This window comes from Coregonus lavaretus (genome assembly GCF_964263955.1).
Source record: "Coregonus lavaretus genome assembly, chromosome: 31".
Classification (NCBI taxonomy): Eukaryota; Metazoa; Chordata; class Actinopteri; order Salmoniformes; family Salmonidae; genus Coregonus; species Coregonus lavaretus.
Genome location: NC_140018.1, coordinates 11,314,424 through 11,327,305, shown reverse-complemented (window position 1 = coordinate 11,327,305; position 12,882 = coordinate 11,314,424).

Here is a 12,882-nt window from a genome sequence, read left to right as displayed (position 1 = left end):
GACAACATATCCCTCTGCAGACCACTCCCTCAGTGTTGGTGACACATCACAGAGATTGTATGGGAGCACCAGCAAGAGCTGGGTTGAGACTTTTGCTGCTTGTGTTTTATAAATGCTTTCTCCCCTGTGTCCATGGCCATGAAATGAGAGAAACCATGCCCTTGCTCGTTGCTTTTTGACACGGAAGCGGATTCATTTCCCCCTATTCACATGGAGAATTCACAGCAATCCTGCACAACGCTGCCCCACCTCTTAGGCCCAAATAAAGGTAGAGTTGCCGGTCATCCTAAAAACGAAATGTTCCTATAATAAAAGCTTGGATTTAAGAGCGGCATATTTGCTAAGTGCGTCCTCGACAGCACGAATAAAACGTTATACTATTAATTTGATATTTCAGTTTATCCGACTGTATCCCTTAAAATCCCATAAAATCCGTCCCCGGATCTCATCCAGCCTTGCAGTAGCAGCAGCGCCAGCCTGTGTGTGTGTGTGTGTGTGTGTGTGTGTGTGTGTGTGTGTGTGTGTCGTTCATTGTGCATGAATAACGCGGACGGGCTGTATCAAAAAGCCAGAGCATGCTTTGCTTACCTCATCTTCTTCTCTCCACCGTAGGTATAAATGAAGAATGACCTGTATTCGGTATGTCTCCTTTTCTGGACGAGTATCTCAGTCCAGAATATAGGCGATGTAAATATTATAATATGTATTATCTAGCTATAGCCTTGGCTACGTCGATGCTACGAAGCCTGCCGGCGATGTGCAGAGCAAGGCAGAAGATGGAAAGGAGACAGGGTGGGGTAAATGCCACAAACGGATGCACAGTTTTAGTCTCTTTTAAAACGAATCTGTCTCCAGTCGCTCTCGAGGTGGTGCAGGTGTTTTTGGTGCCATTTCAGAGCGCTACGGAGAACTGTCCTGACGAGATACCGGTCCGTGTGGCTGACAGCGGCTTCTGAGGTGCCATCTTCCCTTCGTCCATCACTGGGAGCGTGGCAGCGAGAGAGAGAGAGAGAGAGAGAGAGAGAGAGAGAGAGAGAGAGAGAGAGAGAGAGAGAGAGAGAGAGAGAGAGAGAGAGAGAAAGAGAGAGAGAATATAAAATAATTAGAGAGTGTTATTTCCCCAAGTTTCAAAGACCTGAGAATATAAAATAATTAGAGAGTGTTATTTCCCAAAGTTTCAAAAGACCTCTCTGATGAGAATAGGCTACCGGTCCTGTTGACAGCGCACTACATTGCTGCCTGCCATAAGATGAGGAACGGTGTCTGACAGACCAACCAACCTGCACGTCCTCTATATTGTTATTGTTCAATGGTTATTGTGACCCTTGGATATTGTTGTTAATGTTGTCCCGTTGACAATATTGATTATTATTATTTTAATGATGTTCATAGTGTAAATATCCAAAGTAAGCTTTGGCAATATGTACATTGTAACGTCATGCCAATAAAGCAAATTGAATTGAATTGAATTGAGGGGGGGGGAGGGGGGGGGGGGGGGGGGGGAGGGTCCAAACTCAGGGTTTATTTTTTGAAGTGTGACCACTAAGTCTGTGACCCTGTCAACACCACCAGGTGATAATGTAACATGTCTAGCACTTAATGAAAACCAGTAGTAGGCCTACTTAAATCCATGATGAGAGGAATTGGATGTCCCTGTCATATCCATCCTTGTTGAACCCATCTCAGTTGGCTACACTATAGGTGTGATGGCCAGCTGTTTGCCTGTTCCCCTCTGACAGGTAAACAGATGGGGTTGTAAGGTCAAATACAAGGTAATGCCTTGCCCTTTTGTAGGCTAGGTTTTGGGTTAGGGGCTATTAGGACACCTGAAACCTATTTTTATTGTATTTATTTATTTAACCTTTATTTTACACAACTAAGATCTTCTGACCTGCATGCAGGCAAAGTACGGGGCCAAGGATATAACATCAATGGGACATCGACGGAATCATTGAACATAGCCTGCAAGATGGCAGGTGTGAGTGATCTGTACCCAACTAAGATGTTGGTGTGGTCACATAGACTTTCACTTCCACTGTCTAGCCTTGATTTTCAAGCCACTGATTCTTCAGATACCATTAAATAAATGTCATTGAAGTTGAGCCAACTTAAAGGGGCAGTGCAGTTAAAAATCGTGATTTTAAAGTAACAAATATATATTTTAAAGAATCCACACAATGAGGTCAAAATAACAATGAAATTGTGAAAATTATGATAATGCCCTTTTTGTCTAACAAAACAATTGCATGGAATTTCAGCCTGTTCAGGAATTTTCGGCCCACATCATGATATTCACAATGTGATCTGATTATAATAGGCCAATGACTGTTCGTCTGGGAAAGGGGGTGGGCTCTAGACCATCCTATCAGTCAATCAGGGCTGTGTATGTAAATATTTTCATTAAATAAACAAACACCGTGATTATTAGACATACAGTGATGATTAAAAAATTACAAAGATTGCATGGGGCTTAAAGTATCTGGGAAAGGAAACAACAAAGACAGTATTATCTTCTGGCCAGCAGAGAGCATCCCTTGTCCACTTAGAGAACTCCATGTTGCAAGTGTGAAGACAACACACTAAGTTCAAGGGGGGTGCAACACTAGTCTACCCAATGTCATGTTGTCACCGAGTTGGATAGCATACATCTAGCCTCCTGACCCTCAAGTACAGTGCCTTCGGAAAGTATTCAGACCTCTTGACTTTTTCCACATTTTGTTACGTTAGTCTTATTCTAAAATGGATGAAAACAAGGAGAAAAAAAACCCCTCAGCAATCTACACACAATACCCCATAAAGAAATGGAAAACAGTTTTTGTAAAAAAATTTACACATTTATTAAAAATTAAAAACTGAAATACCTTATTTACGTACTGTAAGTATTAAGAGCCTTTGCTATGAGACTCGAAATTGAGCTCCGGTGCATCCTGTTTTCATTGATCATCCTTGAGATGTTTCTACAACATGATTGGAGTCCACCTGTGGTAAATTCAATTGATTGGACATGATTTGGAAAGGCACACACCTGTCTATATAAGGTCCCACCAGTTGCCAGTGCATGTCAGAGCAAAAACCAAGTCATGAGGTCGAAGGAATTGTGTCGAGGCACTGATCTGGGGAAGGGTACCAAAAAATGTCTGCAGCATTGAAGGTCCCCAAGAACACAGTGGCCTCCATCATTCTTAAACGGAAGAAGTTTGGAACCACCAAGACTCTTCCAAGAGCAGGCCGCCCGGCCAAACTGAGCAATAGGGGGAGAAGGGTCTTGGTCAGGGAGGTGACACCAATAACCCGATTGTCACTCTGACAGAGCTCTAGAGTTCCTCTGTGGAGATGGGAGAACCTTCCAGAAGGACAACCATCTTTGCAGCACTCCACCAATCAGGCCTTTATGGTAGAGTGACCAGACGGAAGCCACTCCTCAGTAAAAGGCACATGACAGCCCGCTTGGAGTTTGCCAAAAGGCACCTAAAGACTCAGACCATGAGAAACAAGATTCTCTGGTCTGATGAAATCAAGATTGAACTCTTTGGCCTGAATGCCAAGCGTCACGTCTGGAGGAAACCTGGCACCATCCCTACGGTGAAGCATGGTGGTGGCAGCATCATGCTGTGGGGATGTTTTTCAGCGGCAGGGACTGGGAGACTAGTCAGGATCGAGGCAAAGATGAGCAGAGCAAAGTACAGAAAGATCCTTCTATGAAACCTGCTCCAGAGTGCTCAGGACCTCAGGAAGGTTCACCTTCCAACAGGACAACGACCCTAAGCACACAGCCAAGACAACGCAGGAGTGGCTTCGGTACAAGTCTCTGAATGTCCTTGAGTGGCCCAGCCAGAGCCCAGACTTGAACCCGATCGAACATCTCTGGAGAGACCTGAAAATAGCTGTGCAGCAACGCTCCGCATCCAACCTGGCAGAGCTTGAGAGGATCTGCAGAGAAGAATGGGAGAAACTCCCCAGATACAGGTGTGCCAAGCTTGTAGCGTCATACCCAAGAAGACTCGAGGCTGTAATCACTGCTAAAGGTGCTTCAACAAAGTACTGAGTAAAGGGTCTGAATACTTATGTAAATTTGATATTTCAGTTTTTTATTTTTAATAAATTAGCAAAAATGTCTAAAAAACAGTTTTTGCTTTGTCATTATGGGGTGTTAGAAATTGCGTAATTCAAATCTGGTATTGGAATAAGAATCAAGAGATCTTCAATCCAAGCTTAATTTATTATATGCAAAATGTATGTATGATAAGTATGAAGGTTCCTATACGGGCTCACTGAAAAACCACGCAGGGCAGACAGAGAACTAAACTATTGTTTACAGGTTCTTTCTCAAATACTCTGACAGAGAGTTCCCACCTCTTCTGTTGGCCAATCAGAGTAAAGGACTGAGTGTGGTTTAGACTTTACTCAGCCAATCCGTTGGCGCAGGGGTTGGTCCCAACTCCTCGGCGCTCCATTTGTTGCACACTGTTGCCAGGCACAAGTTTATCATAACAACCTGTGGAGTCAGCACCCAAAAGACACCATTCCACTGTACTACGTTCAAGGACGGTTCACAGACAACAAAGAGAGAGTGTTCGTATCTGTGAGAAATACAAGTCTTATCTGTCCTACCCCTAACGTTCCTTACATGAATCACAGCCTGTTATGTGAAACAATTTATATCAGTATAGTACAAACCTATGCTCCTCATTAATGCATTCCTTCTAAGTTATTCATCACATACAGATCCAATTATGAGAAAAATAGAACCCAACAGGGGTATTGTATGTAGATTGATGAGGGGAAAAAACGATTTAATAAATGTTTGAATAAGGCTGTAACGTAACAAAATGTGGAAAAAGTCAAGGTGTCTGAATACTTTCCGAAGGCACTGTACGCTGAGACCTACAGTTTCTGTCTGCCCCACTATGAATCTCCACAGGAGGTTGCTAACATAACTTATAAAATATACTGTGTACAAACACATACACGCACACACACAAACAGTAGAACTCCAAACACCATGGACATGTATTTGTTGTTATTACATTGTTATTATTACAGCATGGTGTAGGGCGGCAGGTAGCCTAACGGTTAAGAGTGTTGGGCCAGTAACCGAATGGTCACTGGTTTGAATCTGACGATGTGCCCTTGAGCAAGGCACTTAACCCTAATTTCTCCTGTAAGTTGCTTTGGATAAGAGCGTCTGCTAAATGACTTTTAAAATTTGTGTTGTAAGAGAAAGGAGAAAGAAACAGTAGTCGAAGCAGGTGATCACTGAAATGTTTATTAATGGCTGTCAACAGAGACAGAGATACACACAGGAATCTAATAAGAGAATTCACTCATACTGTACATCCCCCAAAGTCAGGGAGATTTCAATGAAAACTCATACATCCATATTTTACTGACATAAAGCTACAAAACAAACAAATCTGGATACGAGTGTCTGCTAAATTACTAAAATGTCAAACGTAAATGAGACATTAAGACAGAAAGAAACAGGAGAAAAAAAGAGGCTTCCAGTTGACTGAGACAGAAATATGTAAGAACTTACAGAGAACCAAGTGAAGAGGACTATGGTCACTGATGGTGCTAGGAAATACTACAAAACAATCAAATAAACTCACTATTCTCTTTCCTGGTCAAACAAAAAACATCAAAACCAAAACTTTGTAACTATCAGTCCATCTCAAACATTACTGAAGACAACCTCCACTTCTAATTCCCTCACATTGCTATACATTTTCAAACATCTGGAAAACCGATTTAACTTACAGGCCTACACTTGTAATGGCCCAAAAAATATAAGTTGCCCTTAACCACAGATCTAGGATCAGATTACCCAACATCCAACCCTAACCATTATGAGGATTAAAACAATATCTGACCCTAGACCTGTAGTTAGGAGCAACTTCTACATCCTCATAGCCTACTCTATTGCCTAGTAACAGATCTGGAAGTAATGGCTTGGTGATCTGAAGGGGCTTTTGTAATTGGACGTGTCCAGAGGAGAATACGTATTTTGATTGGTGCTTTTCTGCAGGGGGAGGGTGAAGGAAGGAGTTGATTTGCGTGTCTCTGCCTTGGTCCGGTCCAAGGTCGGGGGGACTCCTTTGGTCTGAGGGGGGGGTGGGGGTTCTGGTTGGTCTGGAGTTGGGGACCGTGGGGGCTGATTTGGCTGCTTCAGAAGACCCAGTCCTTTTTGTTTGGGGGCTCAGATAGATCTGCATAGTCACTAAGTGAAGAGGTGAAATGAGGGGTAAAGGTTGAGGGTGAAAGTAGTGGACGAAGTGAGGTATGTTAGTGTGAGCAGGTGGTGAGGGGTTGAAGTGTTGGGGTGGGAGGAGGTGGTGAGGGGTTGAAGTGTTCGGGTGTTAGGATGCAGGTGGTGAGGGGTTGAAGTGTTGGGGTGGGAGGGTGCAGGTGGTGAGGGGTTGAAGTGTTGGGGTGGGAGGGTGCAGGTGGTGAGGGGTTGAAGTGTTGAGGAGTGAGGATGCAGGTGGTGAGGGGTTGAAGTGTTAGGGTGTGAGGAGTTGGTGAGGGGTTGAAATGTTGGGGTGTGAGGAGGTGGTGAGAGGTTGAAGTGTTGGGGTGGGAGGAGGTGGTGAGGGGTTGAAGTGTTGGGGTGTTGGGGTGGGAGGGTGCAGGTGGTGAGGGGTTGAAGTGTTGGGGTGTGAGGATGCAGGTGGTGAGGGGTTGAAGTGTTGGGGTGGGAGGAGGTGGTGAGGGGTTGAAGTGTTGGGGTGGGAGGGTGCAGGTGGTGAGGGGTTGAAGTGTTGGGGTGGGAGGGTGCAGGTGGTGAGGGGTTGAAGTGTTGGGGTGTGAGGATGCAGGTGGTGAGGGGTTGAAGTGTTAGGGTGTGAGGAGGTGGTGAGGGGTTGAAGTGTTGGGGTGGGAGGATGCAGGTGATGAGGGGTTGAAGTGTTGGGGTGTGAGGTGGCAGGTGGTGAGGGGTTGAAGTGTTGGGGTGTGAGGAGGTGGTGAGGGGTTGAAGTGTTGGGTGGGAGGGGTTGAAGTGTGGGGTGGGAGGGAAAGGTGTGGATGTGTGGTTGAGAGGGAATGGGAAGAGAAGTCATGATGAGACATGGTGAGTTAATGAGAGACAAGGATAAACAAGTGTTGAAATACAGTGCTTACTTGTACTTTAGAAACCAGAAGATGTATTTGCCACAGATTAGATTTGAGCTTTTAGTAGAAATTATTCCATAAACTTGACAAACTTGACAGACGTTGTCTCTTCTGAGATAGATAATGCATGAGATCAGTAACAGGCGGTGGAGAATACAGTCATAGTATATAGAACTCAGTGGAGGCTGCTGAGGGAGGACGGCTCATAGTAATGGCTGGAATGGAGTCAGTGGAATGGTATCAACCACATGGAAACCATGTCTTTGATGTGTTTGATACCATTCCACTGACTCCATTCCAGCCATTACTATGAGCCGTCCTCCCCTCAGCAGCCACCACTGGTAGAGCTAGACTAAGACATATCCAGTTGAGGTTAAGACTGTTATTCCAGGAGGTTGGACTGAGGGCCTACCTTTACAGTGTGTCACACGCCTCAACCCTGTAGAACAACAAACACATAAACAGAGAGAGCAGGTCAGTCTATGTGGGACTTATAGTAGCCACTCTAACCACGTTACTCATATCATTTATCAATGGCATGTTACAGTAGGATCAATCTAACCAACAGCTTGTTTTTCATTTCATTAACCTGGCCATTCCTCTCCCCAAGGCCCTGTTATACAGCTCAGTGCTGCTCCCTGCTGGTGAAAAGAGCACACTACAGTATAAATTAAATAATTTTCTTACCTACACTGGCTGCAGGCTCCTTGGTTTTGCTGCAAGGAGAGAGTGAGAAAGGAGAAGTTAGGCCCCATCACACAAGCATGGAAATTATTCTCAATCTCACGTCTATTCTCAATCTCACGCTCGTCTAGAACAAGGATGGACAACTCCAGTCCACGAGGGCCACGGTCCTGCTGCTTTTAGTTAATAGACCAGGTTACCCAGACACAGATATAAACCAGTGTCTGATTGACAAACAAGGATGGAAACCAGCAAGCCTTCAAGGACCAGAGTTGTGAATCCTGCTCTAGAGATCTATTTGAGACTACGTAAGAGACGTATAGACTCAGTACAGAACAGTTATAGCCACGGGAAGATGTTTGGGGATGGGGGTGCCGCTAATGCAGGACTTATAAAGGCCCAGTGCACTACTTTTGTGAGAAATCCCAACAAAAATGTCTTCAGATTTTGCAGGAGTGCTACAGCACCCTCAACACCCCTACTATGTTCAGAGTGGCTATGTTCAGAACACATATAAACACCACTTCCCTCTTACTGACACAGACGTCTAAGTTCCTGTGCAGTATCTGTCTACTAACCTACCTATCAGCTTTCTTACTGCCGGGGGCCGCTGTTGAGCCTGCGGGGCCAGGTCGGGGGCCGGGCCGAGCCGTCTTAGAGGTACATGGATTCTCCTTCACACTGCCTGCTGAACTCTTCACACCACTGAGGGAGAAAGGGGGAGGGGGGAGAAAGAAAGAAAGAGAGCGGCGGAGGAGAGATACATTAGAGAGAGTGGGACAACAGCAAGTGTGTGATTAATTTGTTGAAATGTATGGAGTTAGAGTAGAGGTGTAGTAATCATACTGTACCTCTCTGTGTTTGCAGGTGACGGTTAGTGACTGTGTACTATACCTCTTGGCTGATGCTCCTGGTAAGGGGCTGTAGTTCCGTGCAGTGGAGGTAGATGGTAGTGTAGAGGTTGTGGAGCTTTTCTTCAGAGAGGCAAGACTGTTCATTGATGTTCTGGAAGGCAGGCCCAGAGACACAGGCCTAGCTGCTGGTGCATAGGGGAAATGTGGGTGAGGAGGGGGTGTGTGTATGTAGCATTGCCTCAGAACCATACGAAACATACTATACACATTTCTGAGCACCTCCAAGACATAGGATACTGTATGTACTAATGATCTAGTTACTTTAGACAGAAACAAAAGTAGGGTGGTTGGTCGTGAAGGATGGGTGGGTGTAATCCAAATCCGACCATCTAACAATCCAAAGGTTGTGTGTTCGAGTCGCGTCGGGGACAACTGTAGCATTTTAGCTAACCCTTCCCCTAACCCTTATTCTAAGCTTAACCCAGTTCACCTAAGCTTTCACGTAAATTCACCCAACCTTTGTCTTTAGTTCACCTAACCATCAATGTAAATTCTCCCCATAATTCTCCTTTGTTGATATGACGCAACAAGCAACCTGGTCTCAGAGAAAGACACATAATACTATACATCCTCCAATTCGTGCTATTGTACGACTGGGTAAGACATATGATACTATACTTCCTCTAATTCGTATGATATTGTACGACCACTATTCTATTCATAATGTAACCTAACATAATGTAACATACAGTATCATACTATATGGAGTGTCACAGAGTTACGTACAGAATAATACGAATTGCCATGAGACCATATATATATACTGAACAAAAATATAAACGTAACATGTAAAGTGTTGGTCCCATGTTTCATGAACTGAAATAAAAGATCCCAGAAATGTTCCATATGCACAAAAAGCTTATTTCCCCCAATTTTGTGCACACATTTGTTTACATCCCTGTTAGTGAGCATTTCTCCTTTGCCAAGATAATTCATACACCTGACAGGTGTGGCATATCAAGAAGCTGATTAAACAGCATGATCATTACACAGGTGCAACTTGTGCTGGGGACAATAAAAGGCCACTAAAATGTGCAGTTCTGTCACACAACACAATGCCACAGATGCCTCAAGTTTTGAGGGAGCGTGCAGTTGGCATGCTGACTGCAGGAATGTCCACCAGAGCTGTTTCCAGATAATTGAATGTTCATTTATCATAAGCGCCTCTAACGTTGTTTTAGAGAATTTGGCAGTACGCCCAACCATGTTGCGTTTACAAAAATATAAACACAACATTCATCAGAGTTACAGTTCATATAAGGAAATCAGTCAATTGAAATATATTCATTAGGCCCTAATCTACTTGGGAGACTGGCCCACCCACTGGGGAGCAAGGCCCAGCCAATCAGAATTTGTTTTTCCCCACAATAGGGCTTTATTACAGACATAAATACTCCTCATTTCATCAGCTGTCCGGGTGGCTGGTCTCAGACGATTGTAAATAAGAATATGATATGCTTCTAAACACTTCTACATTAATGTGGACACTACCATGATTATGGATAATCCTGAATAAATCGTGAATAATGATGAGTGAGAAAGTTACAGAGGGTCAAAGATCATACTCCCAAGACATGCTATCCTCCCCTGTTATTGGTATTGGTGAGAGGTTAGCATGTCTTGGGGGTATGATCTTTGACCCTCTGTAACTTTCTCATTCATCCTTATTCACGATTCATTAAAGATTATCCGTAATCATGGTAGCATCCACATTAATTTAGAAGTGTTCAGAAACATATTCTATTCTTATTTATAGTAAAAGTGACTCCGAAATGACACAATACATGATTTACTATTGGGCACAAAATAATCTGAAACACAACCAAAACGAACTGCAAATACATCCAACAAGTTTGTAGAGTCACAAGCTTGATGTAGTCATTGCTTGCTAGGAATATGGGACCAAATACTAAACTTTTCACTACTTTATTTATAAAGAATCTTTAGGGGTGTCAATAACTTTGACTCCTAACTTTTTGAGAAAAAAAAGATTACTTGTTAAACAAAATCTTTTTTTCTGAGCAATTGTATTAGTATAAAATAATAGCATTTCCACTTTTTTTGGTGCATATAATATAGCTCAGTATTTGAATTATTTATTTTATACAGTCATTATTGCTAATCTTTATCAAGGGTGTCAATAATTTCAGACTCCACTGTGTGTGTGTGTGTGTGTGTGTGTGTGTGTGTGAGTGTACCTTTCTCAGCAGGTCCTTTCTTGGCGTTGGCGACCTGGTGTTCCTCTGAGATGTTGAGTCTCTTGAGGACGTCTGCCAGGGCCATCTTCAGAAGCTGGATCTCATCATCCTGCATCTGCATCCGCTGCTCCAGGTATGTCAGGCGGTCCGCCACATCTATCCCGCTCGCCGCAGAGCTACGGTCATCTGGGGAGCACAACCATGCACAGAGTTAGCCCACTGAGCTAAAGCCACTGCTTCAGGTACGTCAGATGGTCCACTATATCCATCCCGCATGCCACCAAGCTACGGTAACAACATAGACAGCTAAAGCCATTTGTACCCAACCAGCGCCACTAACACTGTCTTAGCCCACTGAGCAATTTTCTAAACTAAAAGTAAGAAATAGAAAACTTGAAATGAACCATATGTGAGTATGACCACAGAGATAAAATGAAAGACATCTGCTAGTCCAAAGACCAAGACAATAGGTACCATCTGTGTCCTTTTAGTAGACTCTAATCCTTATGAGAGGGATGCTAGTAAATGACTGGTGGAATAGTAAACAAAAAGAACAGAAGCTGTCATATACCGTTGGAAACCCTGTGCAGTGAGGAGTTGTCATAAAGATTCCTCATACTGCGTGACCCTTCCTCCACTCCAGAACTCCCCCTTCTCCTCCTCTCTTCCACTGTCTGACAGACAATATCTTCCTCCATCCTAGTGATTGCCGGCTCTCTCTCTCTTTTTTTCTCTTTGTGTTCCACTGGCTGGTGTTCTCATCTCCACTGTTCCTTCCACTGTTCCAGTTCTGTCACACAGTAGAACGCACACTGAGCTCTCCTCTCTTCCTCTGCGCTCCCGACACCAAGATCACAAAATGTATATCACAACACAACTGTTCTCTCCTCTCTTGCTGTCCTCTTTTCCTCTGTAACAGCATCAAATCCAGATCACAAAGACTTTGAGTCCATGGTGAGGTTATGAGTGTTTTTTCTCTCCGTCTCTGCTTTATCCTCCTTTATCACGCTCCCTCTCTCTTTGGGTGGTGTCTGCCGATGTGAGACATGCTGATGTTTACAACATTGCTTCAAGCCTTGATCTGAGATTGTGTGTACATGTGTGTGTGAGTGTGTGTGGGTGTGTGTAGGGGGTGGGGGTTGGGGTTAGTGTTTGATCATGCCTATACACTCCAATTCGGCCTACACTGTGGGGTTTAGTGTGTGTGTGTGTGTGTGTGTGTGCGTGCTTGTGTATGTGTGTGTTATACAATAGCACAATGATAATCCTTCAGACTGAGCCTCTTTGGCACAAGCAACCCCACCCTGATAAACCTTCTGTCAGATGATGGATAGAAAGACAGACGAGAGAGAGAAAGAGGAAGAGAGAGAGAGGGAGAGGTGGCCAGAAAAAGAGAGAGAAGATAAAGAGAGAGGGGAGAGGAAGAGAGAGGGAGAGAAAATAATACAGATGGAGAGAGAGAGAGAGAGACACACACAAATAGAGATGTAAAGTAAGGAGCGAGAGAGAGAGAGAGAGAGAGAGAGAGAGATAAATATAGATGTAAAGTAAGGAGAGAGAGAGAGAATAGAGATTTAAAGTAAGGAGAGAGAGAGAGAGAGAGAGAGAATAGAGATGTAAAGTAAGGAGAGAGCGAGAGAGAGAGAGAGAGAGAGAGAGAGAGAGAGAGAGAGAGAGAGATATAATCAAGATGCAAAGTAAAGAGAGAGAGAGAGACCGAGATGCACAGTTAGGAGAGAGAGAGAGAGAGAATAGAGATGTAAAGTAAGGAGAGAGAGAGAGAGAGAGAGAGAATAGAGATGTAAAGTAAGGAGAGAGAGACAAACACATAAATAGAGATGTAAAGTAAGGAGAGAGAGAGAGAGAGAGAGAGAGAGAGAGAGAGAGAGAGAGAGAGAGAGAGAGAGAGAGAGAATAGAGATGTAAAGTAAGGAGAGAGAGAGACACACAAATAGAGATGTAAAGTAAGGAGAGAG